Source organism: Cryptomeria japonica, chromosome 4, assembly GCF_030272615.1.
Source record: "Cryptomeria japonica chromosome 4, Sugi_1.0, whole genome shotgun sequence".
Classification (NCBI taxonomy): Eukaryota; Viridiplantae; Streptophyta; class Pinopsida; order Cupressales; family Cupressaceae; genus Cryptomeria; species Cryptomeria japonica.
The window spans coordinates 105056041-105071615 of record NC_081408.1 but is presented as its reverse complement, the minus strand read 5'-3'; positions in this window follow the sequence as shown (position 1 = coordinate 105071615).

Genomic DNA, 15575 nt, shown 5'->3' with positions numbered 1-15575 from the left:
TCCTACCACTACTGGTAGCACTAGCCCTGTGACTATCATAGTGTCCCACGTCATATGTCCTGCCCTCATCTCCAATCCTAGGTCCTAGAATACTCGTCTCAGGGCCTCCCTGTCTCCATCTCGATCATATGGGATCAGCTCCCCATCGATTTGTATCCTCAGTATCCTATATACATCCTCAAGGGTGACTGTCACCTCACCCATTGGCAAATGAAATGTATAGGTCTCAGAGTGCCACCTCTCCGCCAGTGCAGTCAGCAATCCCATGTTCACCCGAAACTCAGGCACATATAGAACATGTCTCAATCCCATCTCCTCAATAGCCACTCGGTCCTCAAAGGTCAGCTCAGGTCACAACCTCTGAGTCGACAGGAATCTCTCTCGTGACTCCAGCAGCGACAAATACTCCTGCAATCAAGAAAATCACTCGTGTTAGTCATAGTGGCATTCCCTGTTTATCACAAAATGCTACTTTTTATCTAAATGCAAATGGCATTCTACTCTAGTGACACTCACTGTTCATCACAAAGTGTTGCTTCTATCCTAGTGGTACTCCCTATTCATCACAAAGTACTACGTGTGTGACACTCATTGTTCATCACAAAGTGTTACTCACATTTGCACTCACTGTTCATCACAAAGTGCTGCTCATATTCTAGTACTCCCTGTTCATCACAAAGTACTCTTTTCTAGTACTCCTTATTCATCACAAAGTACTCTATCTTGGTACTCACTGTTCAACACAAAGTGTTTTGATCTATTCTAGTCTTCCCTAGAGGACCTGCTTGAGTGTATCCTCTCAGCAGCTTATCCAATCAACAGCGTATGTTCATCACAGAACTGCCGATTTGACCTAGAAGACACAAATTCACATTTTTGGACACAAACGTGCTTACCTGACATAAATGCGCCTAAAGACTGCACAGACGCGCCTGAAAAACATAGATGCACCTGACAAACATAGACGCGCCTGGGCGACACAGACATGCCTTCTTGGCATAGACGCGACTGACCATCACAAACGCGGCCGCATTTGGCACAGACGCGGTTTCAAACGCAGACGTGCCTGGCACAAACACAAACGCGCCTCGCGAGCACAGACGCACCCGGACGTTTTTGGACATTTTTTGGACCCTAGTCTAAGTGCATTTATTACCCTATCTAGCATGCATTAATGACAAAATTAAATGCGTCAAATTACGAGGAGGTTTGGTGGTACTTACCGGCTCTCCTGCCTCTGCTAGCCTCTGAAATCGGCAAACGCAGTCGAATCTATGAATGAAGGCCATCGTTGCTGACTGCTACTGCTCTATTTTCACTCTGCAATCTGCTCTCATGGATGTGTAGATGGCAATGAGGATGTATTTCCCCTGTGGTCTATCTTATAGCCTACCCTAGCCCTCGCCCTCGTTTCCCGAGTCAGTCTTCTTTATCCCGTGACTCTGTCACTTTATCCGGTCAGTCCATTCTAGCCTTTCTTTCTTATCGAGAGATTGTCTGCAGTCTTTTCAGACATTTTCATCCAATCTCTCGAGGGGGCATATCATTCCCATCTTGGGGCAACTCTGTATCAGTTCATATTATCTTCTTTGAAACAACGCGACAAGCTGCATTGTCTCAAAGAGGGGCAAAATGTAGACACCCAAAATTGTCCAAGCAAATTAAATAAATATTTTATTTATCTAATTATCTAAGGCTAATTTTTCTATTAATTAAATAAATCCTTATTTATTTAATTAATTCATTTATCCTCTTCTAGCCTTATTTCTCATTTAAATAAATACATTTATTTATTTAAATTATCCTTTTCCTAAATTAAATAAATATCTTATTTATTTAATTGATCCCACTTCTTCTATTAATTAAATAAATCTTTATTTATTTAATTAATTCATTAGTGTTTTCTACCCATGACACATGTCATTCATTTCTTAATTCATACACTACCTACCCCTTTCATTATTTTATTATTTCTTTTACCTACCCTCTAATCATAGCCGACCTCCTTTTACACTTCTCAATCTTATCCCTCCATTTCATATAGTGTCTTCTATATAAGGAGATGCTTCCTTCATTATCAAACATTAATGATTCATTCTAATCAATTTACGCAATTGACTACACTACGATCCTACTTGCAACCACATTCCATTCTTTGTTGAGCTCTTGTGCACATAAAATCTGAGAGCAAATATATCAAGCAAGATCAATGTAGATAGGAAGAATGGAGATTCAAACCCTATTGGACATGTGATGGTATAATCTTTGTGATTTCATTTGATTTGTATTGTCTTAGGTAATCTTCATATGTTATGGTGGATCTTTGTTGTTGTTAGGCTAGGGTTTTGTGGTTGAATTCATATAGCCTTTCAATATTGTTATTATCGTTATCCATTTTCACCATATACAATTCTATCCACTAACATTTCTCTTTCCTCTTCCAGCCTCATCAGATACATAACTCTCTTTTCCAGAGCAGTTTTGAAAAAGGAATCCTCAATTACAGTTTGAAGTTTGGCTGCTGATAATTCCAGGGGTAAATAAATTTTCACGCTAATCCCATACACAAGCTCAAAAGGTGCCATTCCAATGGCTCTTTTATGTGTAATTATGTCCACCCATAAGGCTTCATATACCTTCTTATGCCAGTTCCGAGCATTGTCATCAACCAGCTTCTTCATAATTGCCACCAGGTTCTTATTGCTCAATTCTGCTAACCCATTTCCTTGTGGGAAATAATCGGAGGAGTGTGAAAGAGTAATTTGATGTTCATAGTAGAACATAGTCAATTCTTCAGAGGAGAAGTACGACGCATTGTCTACGACAATATTTTGAGGGACCCCAAAACGGACCAAAATGCAGTCTTTCAGAAAGTTACATATGACCTCTGAGTTCGCCTTCTTAGTGGGAACAACCTCCACCCACTTAGTACAATAATCCATTGCTGTCAAAATGTACATATGCCCAGTAGTGGAATGAGGATTTATTGGCCCAATGAAATCAATACCCCATTGTTTGAAGGGTTCATCTACTACCACAGGCCTTAAAAGTAGAGCAGCTAAATGTGGTTTCCCAGAAAAGAGTTGGCATTTTTCACATCCCTTAACATAAGCATATGCATCTCGAAACATACCAAGCCAATAAAAGAAATTTCTTAAAATCTTAAAAGCAGTCACAGAGGATGAGAAATGTCCACCACAGGCTTCACCATGATAAACTTCCAGAAGCTTTTGTTGTTGAGGCTTATCCACACACCTGAAATAGGTACCATCCAAACCTTTTTTGTATAGAACATCTTGCCAAATAACATACTTAGTTGTTTTTAACTTGAGATTCCTTTGCTCTTTAGCTGACAAATGACTTGGGCAGCTGTCGTAAGTCAAATAGTAGGCTACATCAGAAAACCACGTATCTTGCAATCCATTGAACAGGGTCAATGGTGGCTCTTTTTTTATTTCCATCTTATTTTCTGCTATTAATTTTCATAAGCCTTGTCCTTTAACCATATTGGTAGGGTGAATGTCTAGATCATATTCCTAAATTTTATTTACCCAATTCACTCTTTTATTGAGTCCGACTTCTTGCTGAGTTAAAATGCTTTTCACTGCAGAATCTGGAACAAAAATCATAGAATGAGAATGCAAAATGTAATACCGAAATTGTTTCACAGCTTTAACCACGACAAAGGCTTGTTTCTCTGAGAGTGAATACTTAAGCTCATGCTTCTTGAGAGGAACACTCATGAATGCTATAGGTGCTTCAATCCCAGATTCATCTACCTGTAACAATATTCCCAACATTGTATGTTCTGAGGCATAGCAGTATATAATTAAATTCTTTTTGAAATCCAAGTTGATGAGAGTTGGCACATTTGCAACTAAACTCTTGATTCTTTCAAAAGATTCTTTGGCTTCTTCAATCCATTTGAAAGGATACCTTTCGCTCAACAAGCTGATGATATGCTTGGTAGTTTCTACAAATTCAAGTACAAACCATCTTAGGAAATTCACCTGGCCAAAGAAAGACCTTACTCCAATCCGATTTGAAGGTAAGCTGAGATGTTGAATTGCATTGACTCTCTCAAGATCAATCTTGACACCTTCTTTTGAAATGATATGCCCCAACAATTTATCCTCAGTTACACAGAAAACTGACTTCTTTGGGTTCAAGGAGATACCATGCTCTTGACAACGTTGCAGAACTGCCCTCAGATCTTTGAGATGATTCTTCCTATCTTTAGAAAACACTGTCAAGTCATCTAGGTAAACAACAATAATTCCGTCACAAAAATCCCTAAAAGAAGAATCTATGGCCCTTTGAAAAGTTGCTCTGACATTTATCAAACCAAATGGCATACGATTATATGCAAATGTTCCCCATGGAGTGATGAATGTTGTCTTGTGTTGTTCATTCTCTGCAACACTAATTTGATTGTAACTAGAAAAATTGTCTAACATTGACATCATTTCTGACCCAAATACTGTCTGCAAAATATGATCCATATTGGGTAAAGCATAGTTATCCTTAAGACTTGCCTGATTTAGATTGCGAAAATCTACGTAAATCCGAATTTCCCCATTCTTCTTCCTCATAGGCACTATATTGGCTACCCAGGTAGAGTGATGAATTGGATATATAATTTTGGCTTTAAGCATTTTATCTACCTCTTTAAAAATTGTATTTGCCATCATGGGATTGAAATTTCTCAATTTTTGTCTAAAAGGAGAAACACCAGGCTTCAACGGAATTTGATGTTGAAATTGCCCATTCCTAAACTCCTTCAAATCATCATAAGACCAAGCAAATACATCAATGTATTCCTTCAGTAGCCCATTAAGTATTCATTTTTCCTCAGAAGAACAACATTTGCCAATTGTTTCCATTTTAGGCTTTGATCCATCACCAAGATTAATCTTTTCACAACTTCCTTTTCCGCCATCGTTAGGAGCTTTCTTGCTAGTGAACACATCATTATAGGTGAAGAACCTCTCCAGAGTTAGTAGACCTTTCGAAATTTTGTTCCCTTTTAGCTGAATGAAATTCTTATCAGAATCAATACCCGGATCTGGAAAAAATTCCTTGCAACTATCTTTGGAACCTTCAAAATATGATTGGGTAAATGAACGAGTGCACTCTAGAAAGTCTTTAATCTAAACATTTGTATCAAATACTTGCCAATGGTTCACATTATCCTAGACACTAGGCCTATAAATCATTTCAATCCTATAAGAATCATCCTTAAAGTTTGGGTGCAGTAACAAAAGGGAAGCTAAAACGGCCAACGAATCTGCTATAGTGTTTTGATCCCTTGGTATAGCCTCAATTGAGAAAGAATCAAAAAACTCTATCTCATTCTTAACTAAATAGACATTTCTTACCTGTTTGATAATCAGCTCCGCATCCCCTTTAACCTTGAGCAATTTTATACCCTTACACTTGGCTTCATTTAATCCTAACAGTAATGCCTCATATTATGCAGTATTATTAGTATTCTTGAAATCCAACTTGAAGGAAAAAGGGAAAATATTACCATTAGGAGACAACAAAACTACCCCTACTCCTGAACCAGAATTGGCACAACTTCCATCAAATTCCATTTGCCACAATCCGCCTTGCTCATCCACTGCTCCTTCCATTTCTTTTTTATCAGGTGCAAGAATGAGATAATTTCCAATTCACATTCTTGGAACAGAATCTGAGCTTTGGGATTGTCCTTGAGGGACTTGCACATATTTTCTCCACCTTCCTACTGTTATCAAATCGTCTTCAAGCTCTATAGCCTGATTCCGTGCGGTATCAAGATCGGCTGGTCTATTTCTTCTAAGATGGAAACTAACATCAAGAGGCATGGAGTTGATAAAGAAACATTGTTGGTTATCAGCAGTGGGTGTTTTGGCCTGGGGAATCTTATGAATAATTTTATTATACCTAGCCACATAATCTCTCATTGGCTCATGAATCTCTTTTTTCATTTGTGTGAGTTGAGCCAATAGTGAGTGCTCATCATCAGCACTCTTGAACCATTTCTCAAAAGCAGTTTTCATTGTTTGCCAATCAGTTATAGATCCGGCCTACACATGACCGAACCAATCTGCCGCTCCCTCGGTTAGAGTTTTAGCAAAAATCCTAACAACCACATCCTCATGTTGTATTTCCAGTATCCCAATAGCTACATTAAAGGAATTCAAATGTTCTTCAACCAAAATTTTCCCATCTCCATTAAACTTAGGCAAGACATCCCTAGACCCTTTCGGAAGAGGATTATGGGCTCCTAGAGCAAGAGGCCCGACTGTGGCACCCCATGGTAGAGCCATAATGAAAATAGGGTAAATAGTTACAAGGGGTGGAGATTGGATTCCAATAAGCATTAGTGCTTGCCAGTGGCTAGAAGAGGATGGTATGGGAGTTGTTCTGGTAGGAGAAGAAGGTCTACTCTTAGCGTTCCTCTTGGGAGTGAAATTTGTGGAAAATGATAACCCTTGCAATTCTTGAAAGCAATCATCAACAACTCCCTCTCTCCTTTATGATTTGGAGTAAGGACGAGAATCCAGTGTTATCCCCTCTAGGGCCCTTAATCAATTCTTTCAACCTCAACAATTTTATTGAGTTATGGGTTCAATTGCAACAAGAATGCAACATACTGATCTATTAAATATTTTCACGCTCCCCAGCAGAGTCACCAAAAATCTGATAGTGAACATATTTTTCCCTTTCTTCAAATTAAATGATTTCAAACTCTGTCGCCTTCTTTAAAAGACAACAGTTCAGCTAAACAGTTGGGTAAGTGTAACATATACCACTTCCCTCTGAATTTTTGATAGGTATAGCTCCCTCCATTAGTTATTCAAGGAATAATCTAATCAAATTTACTTGGTATGCTTTTAACCTAAAAGCACATAAGGCTACCTACTTCATTCTTAGATGAGAGGCTAATGATTTACACATATTTCAGAGAAAAATTATTCTTCAAAATGCTTCAACATGAGAAATGGAAGTGATCGAAACAAAGTTCAAAACACCAGTTCGACAGTTCATAAAAATAGATAAGAGAAATAAAATCTCTTTTCAAGCACATATCTTTTAAAATCACATAGGAAGGAGTCCCAGAATAATAACAATATTCTCCATCAGAAAGGCAATCACTGTCGTTTGATTAGATCAACATATGCAAAGATATATCACTACACAGTTTCAAAACTCAAAGGTTTTCCTTAAACCAAAAACAATATGATCGTTTACATATATATATATATATATATATCTTATGTGACAAAGACACAACAATACATGTATAAATCCTTTTGAATTTCAGATTTTCAAAGTCTGATGACTTCCTTCAACAAAACAAAACTTCTAAAAACTAGAAAAACTAAGTAAAAATAATAAAATTCTAACCAAAATCTAACCCTTATTCTGTCTATCTTAATCTAATTTATAGTCTTTAGAATAGAGGAAGTCTCCCTGAAAACTTGACCTCCTCTGAATCAGTTATGAAAACCAACAGAGTATATTTGGGATAGATGTCTCGAAGTCATTTGCAAGATCATGAAAAATACATAAAATAAAAATAGAGCATTATCGACATGTTATGCTCCTTTTCCATCATCATCTTCTCCTCCGCTTTCCTAGGCGTCGTGAGCACTTGCAAGTTCTTGGATTATAGATTGGCTCAGATTCTTCATAGCATTGATTTTTGCCTTTGCGGCTTCTTTGTCCCATTTGTGCTTCACCATTTTCTCAACATGCTTTGGTAACTGATCATTACTGATAAACGTCATGGACTTGATCCGGGCGACTTGTGTTATATCTTCAGGGGTGAAATTTCCTTTAGCTTTAACTTTCTCCATGTATAGCCAAAAAGCCTTTATCGCGTCCTGCGTGTTCAGTCCACAAATCCCCAGCTGCCAATCATGGTTTGGATTAACCACTTTGTTGTCATTAACCAAGCTGCATTGGACGTCCTGAAGTTCATAAACAGAAGTATTGGCATCGAAAATCACAGAGTTGAATGTGAGTACCCACCACATTATGGTCTTTTTCAATACAAAGAGTTGGCACTCATCGGTTACCAACTTGATTGAATGTTCTGTTAGGAATCTGGTGGCTCTGTACTCTTCTATTTTGGTGAGAATAGGTAAGATATTTTCCCATTTATGTTCCTCTTTTTCCCATGGCAAAATTTGGTTTTAAATTTCTGTAATGAGGCTCTGCATCTTGTCGCATAACTTTCTGGAGCTTGTGATATACTTTTCTCTGTCTTTAATTACTCCTTCAATCCATTTCTCCACAGCCTCCACAATGCTTTTAGCTCGTTGAACCTGAATCATTAGCTTTTTATTCTCTGGTGAAGTAGAGTCAAAGCTCTCTGTAGCATGGGATATGGGAAGTGCTCCGAAGCAGCCGATGCTATCAATGAATTGAGCAAGAATATTTATATGCCGCTTTAGCTCTCTCTTCTCCCACCCATTTTTTTTCGACCTGGTGAGAATCTTCTTAGCCGATACTTGGAAGAAATGATTATCTGAATCCCTACTCATGCTCCCGAACTCCACCTTGTTGATCTCAAAGTCCTTTGCATTGACCTCCTTATCTTCGTCTTTGGGCTTGTAAGAGGCAATCTTGGCAACCCACTTCCCATTTCCTTCATCATTATCCAGTCTGGTAGTTGTTTTGAACTTCTTTTGCTTGGGGCCCTTCTCTGTGTACTTAACTACCATATCCTTAATTGGGATGGTCATAGGAACGGAACTCTGTTTTTTGCTTACTGAAGTGGTTAGCCACTCAGCAGTTGCACTGGTTGTTCCTCCGATCACTTTAGGGGGTGGCGTCATGGCTATGGTAACCACATGGGAATCCATGGTGTTGACAATGTCACTATCAAGATCCTCAACTTCAAATATCAGAGCATCAAGAATTTTATCCTTTGCCTCTGTATATTTAGTCTGCTCCATTCTTTTCTGCGGAGCACTTCATGACCTAGTATGTCGAGGAGAAGAGAAGTCCAGAGCCAGATTGGGCTTGTGCCTAATGTGAGATGGCTTTTTATCCTTACCTGCATGAACATGCATAGAAGTGAGATTAGAAAAATGCTTTGGTGAATATAGATTAACCTCACTATTTCTCAGAGAGTTAGACTTGGCACCTAATCTCACTGCTCTCTTCTTGCCAACCCATTCTGTGGTTCTCTCCAAAACCCTTTTTGTTTTTAGTTGTATGTCATCCTCTTCTTCCACATTCTAGTTGATGCATGACACTTCGGTTTCAACTTGGTCTAATTATCCGGGTTCAAAAAGCTCCAGATAATCTTCTTCAAGCCCACTTATGTCAAGCTTCATCTGCAGTGAAATTACTTGCTCCAACACCATTCTCATGTTTGCCCTCTTGAACACCTCAAGCTCATCACTGCAGTCTTCCCAAAAGTCCTCTAGGTGTGGAATTGAGAGGTATAGCATCAGACCGAGACTTCATGAGAAACCTTTATTATCAAAGCCTTTTCTTTCATGATATAATGGAAAATTGAACTTTTTCAAGTCAGCTCCAATGCTTAAAGCATCTGACATTGAACTGCAGGATAAAATACCCAACTGCATAGGAAACTGATCCTCCCATTTATCCCTGGGTTGATCCTTATTAATTAGGGTAGCCAACTGCCTACAAATATCTACCAAAAAAAAACAATCTAAACAAAAACGAGGAAGCTTGAAAGGCTCTTCCTCAAAACTGCCTACTCTTATGTAGCAAAAGTAATGGAACTGAATAAAGAAACTACCAAATCTCTTCACTAATGCCTGTGCATCCTCAGACATCCTCTTGATTTTCATGTTCTTTAGTTTGTAGCACAAATCTCCCAAGAAGGCATTATGTACCTTCCAAAAGTCTTGCAAAGCATTATCCTTTTGTAACATAGGATAAAAATCATACACAGAGACCTCTCCATCAGTAAGCTGCCTAGGTATTCCCACTATCTCCTTAACACATGCCAAGCAATATATCAGATATGAGGACATGAAGAAATTTTGCTTGAACTGTTTGGCCATACTCAGCTGCTCCCTCATGGAATTGGCAATCAACTCTGCCCAATCGAGATATTGCTTTCCTTCCAGTACCAGTTTTACATAGCAATAAATCCAATCGTCAAAACTATAGGCCTCCGCTGAGCCTCTGACTTGGTGCAACAGTAACATGACATCATGAATGTGGGGAAGCATATGGTTCTTGTTAGGATTCTTGGGCAACCTGGAGCCACCCCTTTGGGGAACCTTCAACCAATATTTTGCTACATTATTCTGGTGCCCAATCCTATCTGCGTTGAACTCAGTAATTGATTGTGCGGGAGAAAAGTTTGAGAACTAATAACCAGGTAGTTTGAAAATGGAGGAAATAACTTTGCAGTTAATGGCAAGGAGGGTTTCACCATTATCTCTTTTGATGGTCTTGGAAATTGGATCATACCTAGCAATACACTCTCTAACTAGTTTTGGGCAAGGGATAGCTGGGGGGAAGGTTGTTGCTTCTATGAGACCACTACTTAGAATTTCCACACCAAAGGAACCATCAATTCCCTTTGTGAGATTTTGCCAAGATCAAGAGCTCAATGAAATGTACAAAATAGAGACACAATATAGGACAAGAATAAACTGTATTCTCATCAATAGAAAATGATCAATAATAATTACATACAATGTAGATGAGCTTGCTTATATAGGCAAGGCTAGGGATATGTGAGCACACAATCATGACATGTGGCTCAATAAGAAACAAGGGTAGGTAGGAAATAGGTGTGGGTAGGTAGAAGAAATAATATAAGAGTCCACATGAGGTGGATCACCCACTGAATGTGGAGTGTAACAACAAGATCAACACCATAAAAGGTGGAATTTCTCCTACACACACTATCCCAATGTGGCACAAACACCCAAGTGTCTCATACCCAAACTACTATGAAAAGCATTTCCTAAGTAAACTTAAGTAAGTGTAATAATATCCAAGATGAATAATTATTTACACCAACACCCCTCCTTAAGTGCAACTTAGGGGAATGCACTTAAGTCTACAATGCAACTAAGCAATGCAAGATGGGTCCCGGCTACTAGGCCATGTTAGGTACCCATGTACAAATGCAAATGCATGCAAACCAATGCAATGAAAACTCTCACAAAGTGGGGAAAGAGAGAAAAACCCAATGGGAAAAAACCCTCCCCCAAAAGAGAGATGAAAAACATACAAGAGAACTCTCATAGAAGAATGTGAAGGACAAAACCCCATGCGAGGAAATAGTCCCCCCCATATGAGAGAAGAAGAGAAGCTAGGAAGACCCCCCTCAATGTGGAATCTGCACCAATGATAGAAGCTCGATGTATGAAGAAACTGCTCCACGAACGTCGAACAACATTCCTCCCCTTAGGAAGAAACAAAACCAAAGGTGTATCCATGAAGTCTCCCCAATCATGAAGGGAAGATGTATGAAGAAAACTCATGATGAAAGGAATCTCTGAAAACTGCTCAAGTGTCCCCATGTCGATGCTGAAAGATACCCCCTCCAAAGGTGGTAAACTATGCCACACTGCTGAAAAAGGCACTACAAGATCTACTGGAGATGGATGTAGAACATGTCCCAAAGACTCACATGTCTCCTCAAAACATAAAGAGACCTCCTCCAACTGCTATACATAAGTATCCACAATCAAGTCAACCTCAAAAGAATGATCATGTAGAAAATGAACAAGAGGGTTAGAGTGTTCCCTTGCAACAATCGAAGAAGGTTCACCTTCATCAAAGAGAAGATGAATGTCATCAATGATGTCTCCCAAATCTGCAATGTAGGATTCCACAAACAAACCTGCAATTTATGTCAAGTAATCATTCCATGAATCTGAAGCTGGAAGATAATGAATATCTCGCTGCACTGAATCACATGAAGGAAAAACTATCGCACTATCCACATCATCAGGTGCAATAGGTGATATGATATCAATATGAGAAGATGAAATACAAGGCTCAAGAATGGGGTCACATGTGAGAATCCCCATGTTCAAGTGCCCAAAGTTCTCCTCAAAATCTGAACCATCACAAGAAGTGTGATCAACATGTGTAGAATCATCAAATGTGAAATCATCATCATCAACAAAATTTGAAAATGAGTATAACCGAGATGCATGATCAACCACTCTAGTCGCAATGATAGCTCTAGTCTCCAAGTCTGTAATGAAAACCGAGTCAGGTGTGAACTCCACAACTCTGTTAGTTGCGCCATGTGTGATTTGATAGATAGAAAGGAGATTGTTTGTCAAGTGGGGTACACACAACACATCATTGAAGGAGTTATACCCAATGTCAATAGATCATTTCCCAATCACATCCATGTATGTATGATTGCCCATCAAAATCTGTGGCATGGTGCAAGGCTCAATTGTAGAGAACATAGACTATGAAGATGCCATATGATGAGAAGCCCCTGAATCTAGAAGCCATCTCTCTGAATCATGATTGATAGTAGCACATAGAGTTTTTCCTTTTCTTGTTCCAAAAGAGTGAGTCTTTCCACTTGTAGAAGCCATGAATGCTTGCCCTTTTCCTTTTGAATGTGAGGAAGTGGAAGTTGATGAATCATGCTTCTTGTAGACATTAGGCAAATCAATGTTATTCTTTTTGATGAGATGTGTGAGCTCATCAATATTCTTAGAATGGCAATGATGCTCCTCATGACCAATCCTTTTACAATAGGCACAAGTAGGTCTCTCCCTCTTTGGTGAATTATCTCTCTTGGAAGAGGATGAATCTCCTTGTTGTGGGGAAGATTGTGCTTTTTCTTTAGGCTTTGATTGCCATTTCTTCTTGTTTGAGTTGTCCTTTCCTTGATTTCCTTTGTTCCCTTGATTTGCCACTAATGCTTGAGACTTAGAAGCCTTAAGAATGCTCATGCTTATCAACTTAGTTTGTTCCATCATCAACATTTCATTGAAAGCATCAAATGTAGGCATTGTGTAGCTTGAACCCATTGTCATCCTATGGGTTTGGAAACTAGAAACAAATGCTGCATATTCTTGTGGAAGCTTGCCTATCAAGTTGAATATCAATTGAGTATCCTTCTTATCAATGCCACAATCTTTGAGTTGTGCCCTCAACTCATTTGCCTTAGTGACATAATCTTGTATAGTATCAAAGTTCTTGGGATCTAACATGGTGAGATCACTATCAATTTGATATCCCCTAATCTCATCAACTTGACCATACAAGTCTTGAAACTTTTGCCAAGCATCCTTGATTAGAGTACACTTCTCAATATGAAAAATGAGATCCTTTGATACATACTTTCTTAAGGTACCAATTGCCATGATATTTTTAGTGAGCCAATCCAATGACCAACTGGATCAACCTTAGGATCAGTGGGAGCAACAATAGTTCCATCAATGTAATGAATGAGTCCTTTTTCCATAAGTTTACTCCAAGCATCAATTTTCCAAGTAGCATAATTATGAGGAGTTAAGAGACGAAACTTAGGAGAACCCATAGCAGCAAAAGAAAGAATACAAGAGCACAAAAGCACAAGAGACACCCCCCCAAAGTGATGATTTTGGCACTTTATACTTAATGGGATTACAATGAGCCACTTGCAAAACAAGGCAAAGTGGACTTATGATGCAAATTTTACAACTTCTCAAATGAGATACAAGAGACTTCAATCAAAAGTGCAATGAATCTAACTGAGATTCAAGCAAATATACAAGTACAAAGAGAGCCAAAAATGGCCAAAATCTGAAAGTACAATTTCTACTTACAATGGCATCAATCTGATAGCATCATGTGAAAGTAGACAAAAAAATACGCCATTTAAAAAAAAAATGACACCTGAAAAGGAGGTCGTATGACCCCAAATGAATCCTCTGAAGTTGCAAAAACTAGGATTACTCAGGTACAGTCACCAAAAACTGCATTTTCTGAAACATCAGTGCATCAAAATCAAAAAATTTCTTCACCACTGTAGAGAGCATGAAATTCTAGCCCATTCAAAAAAAATTGATCGAAAAAAGAAACCAAAATGAGCAAGATATCATCGTCTGAAGTTGAACGGTAAAATCAAAAATGCAAATGAGAGGGGGGTCCAAAAAATTTCAAACCCTGCTGACGTGTGCTGACATCAGCAAATCATCTGATTAAATTTGACGGCCGTATGACCATCGCAAAAACTTTGCCTCTCTGCTGACTGGGCGTTCGTACTATACGGATAGGCTGATGTGGTAGATGACTGTGTAGACCGTACAGATGATGACGTGGCAATATGTGTACGGAGGTACGGTTTAGCCCACGGGCTAGTGGCCGCCTGCCACGTGGCGGACGCACGGCCGCCGGTTTTGTAACTATCGACGGGAGGATGGCATCGCCGGAGGCGGGACCAAGCTGCCGGAGTCCCTGGAGGCGGGCCGGAAGCCAAGGTGGCCGACGGCGGGAGCTGAGCGGGCCGGCGGCAGCCTGCGGAAGGCGGAGACCAGTAGGGAGAAGACAGCGGCGGTGGTACTCTACGACGGCACGGGTCTCGGCGGCGGGCGGCGACGGGTACAGGCACGGGCGGCAGTGGATACAGGTGCTACAGACCTGCAAGGTACGGCAGGTCACGGGGGGGTCTGCGGACCCCCCAAAAATTGATTTTTATTTTTGTTTTGAAATTTTTTTTTTGATTTTTTTTTAATTTTTTGAAAAGTTTTTTTTTTTTTTTTTTTTTGATTTTTCAAAAAAAAATTTCAGAAAATAATTTTATTTTTTTTTCCAAAAAATTAATAAAAAATTTGGAAATTCGTACAATAATAGTAAAATTGGCGAAAAAAATTTTCTCACCAAAATACGCCGACTTTATAACCAAAATTCATTGAAACGACCACCTGAACGCAATGACGATGTCCGATCTGGTCTAGGACACCTCCAAAAGATGCTACTCCTCAGATCTGCCTCTTGACGTCGCAATAATGTCTCTTCAAGACGAATCAATGAAGCCCCAATGGCTTTGATACCATGTGAGATTTTACCAAGATCAAGAGCTCAATGAAATGAACAAAATAGAGACACAATATAGGACAAGAATAAACTGTATTCTCATCAATAGAAAATGATCAATAATAATTACATACAATGTAGATGAGCTTGCTTATATAGGCAAGGCTAGGGATATGTGAGCACACAAACATGACATGTGGCTCAATAAGAAACAAGGGTAGGTAGGAAATAGGTGTGGGTAGGTAGGAGAAATAATATAATAGTCCACATGAGGTAGATCACCCACTGAATGTGGAGTGTAACAACAAGATCAACACCATAAAAGGTGGAATTTCTCCTACACACACTATCCCAATGTGGCACAAACACCCACGTGTCTCATACCCAAACTACTATGAAATGCATTTCCTAAGTAAACTTAAGTAAGTGTAATAATATCCAAGATGAATAATTATTTACACCAACACCCTTGAACACCCTTTCCTTTAAAACTTCAAGATTTTTCCCTTTTAAGTTTGTATCACTGACTATGGGCTCTATACATGCAAGACTAAAAATGTTCCCAAAAAGGTGTAATGTGGACTTCA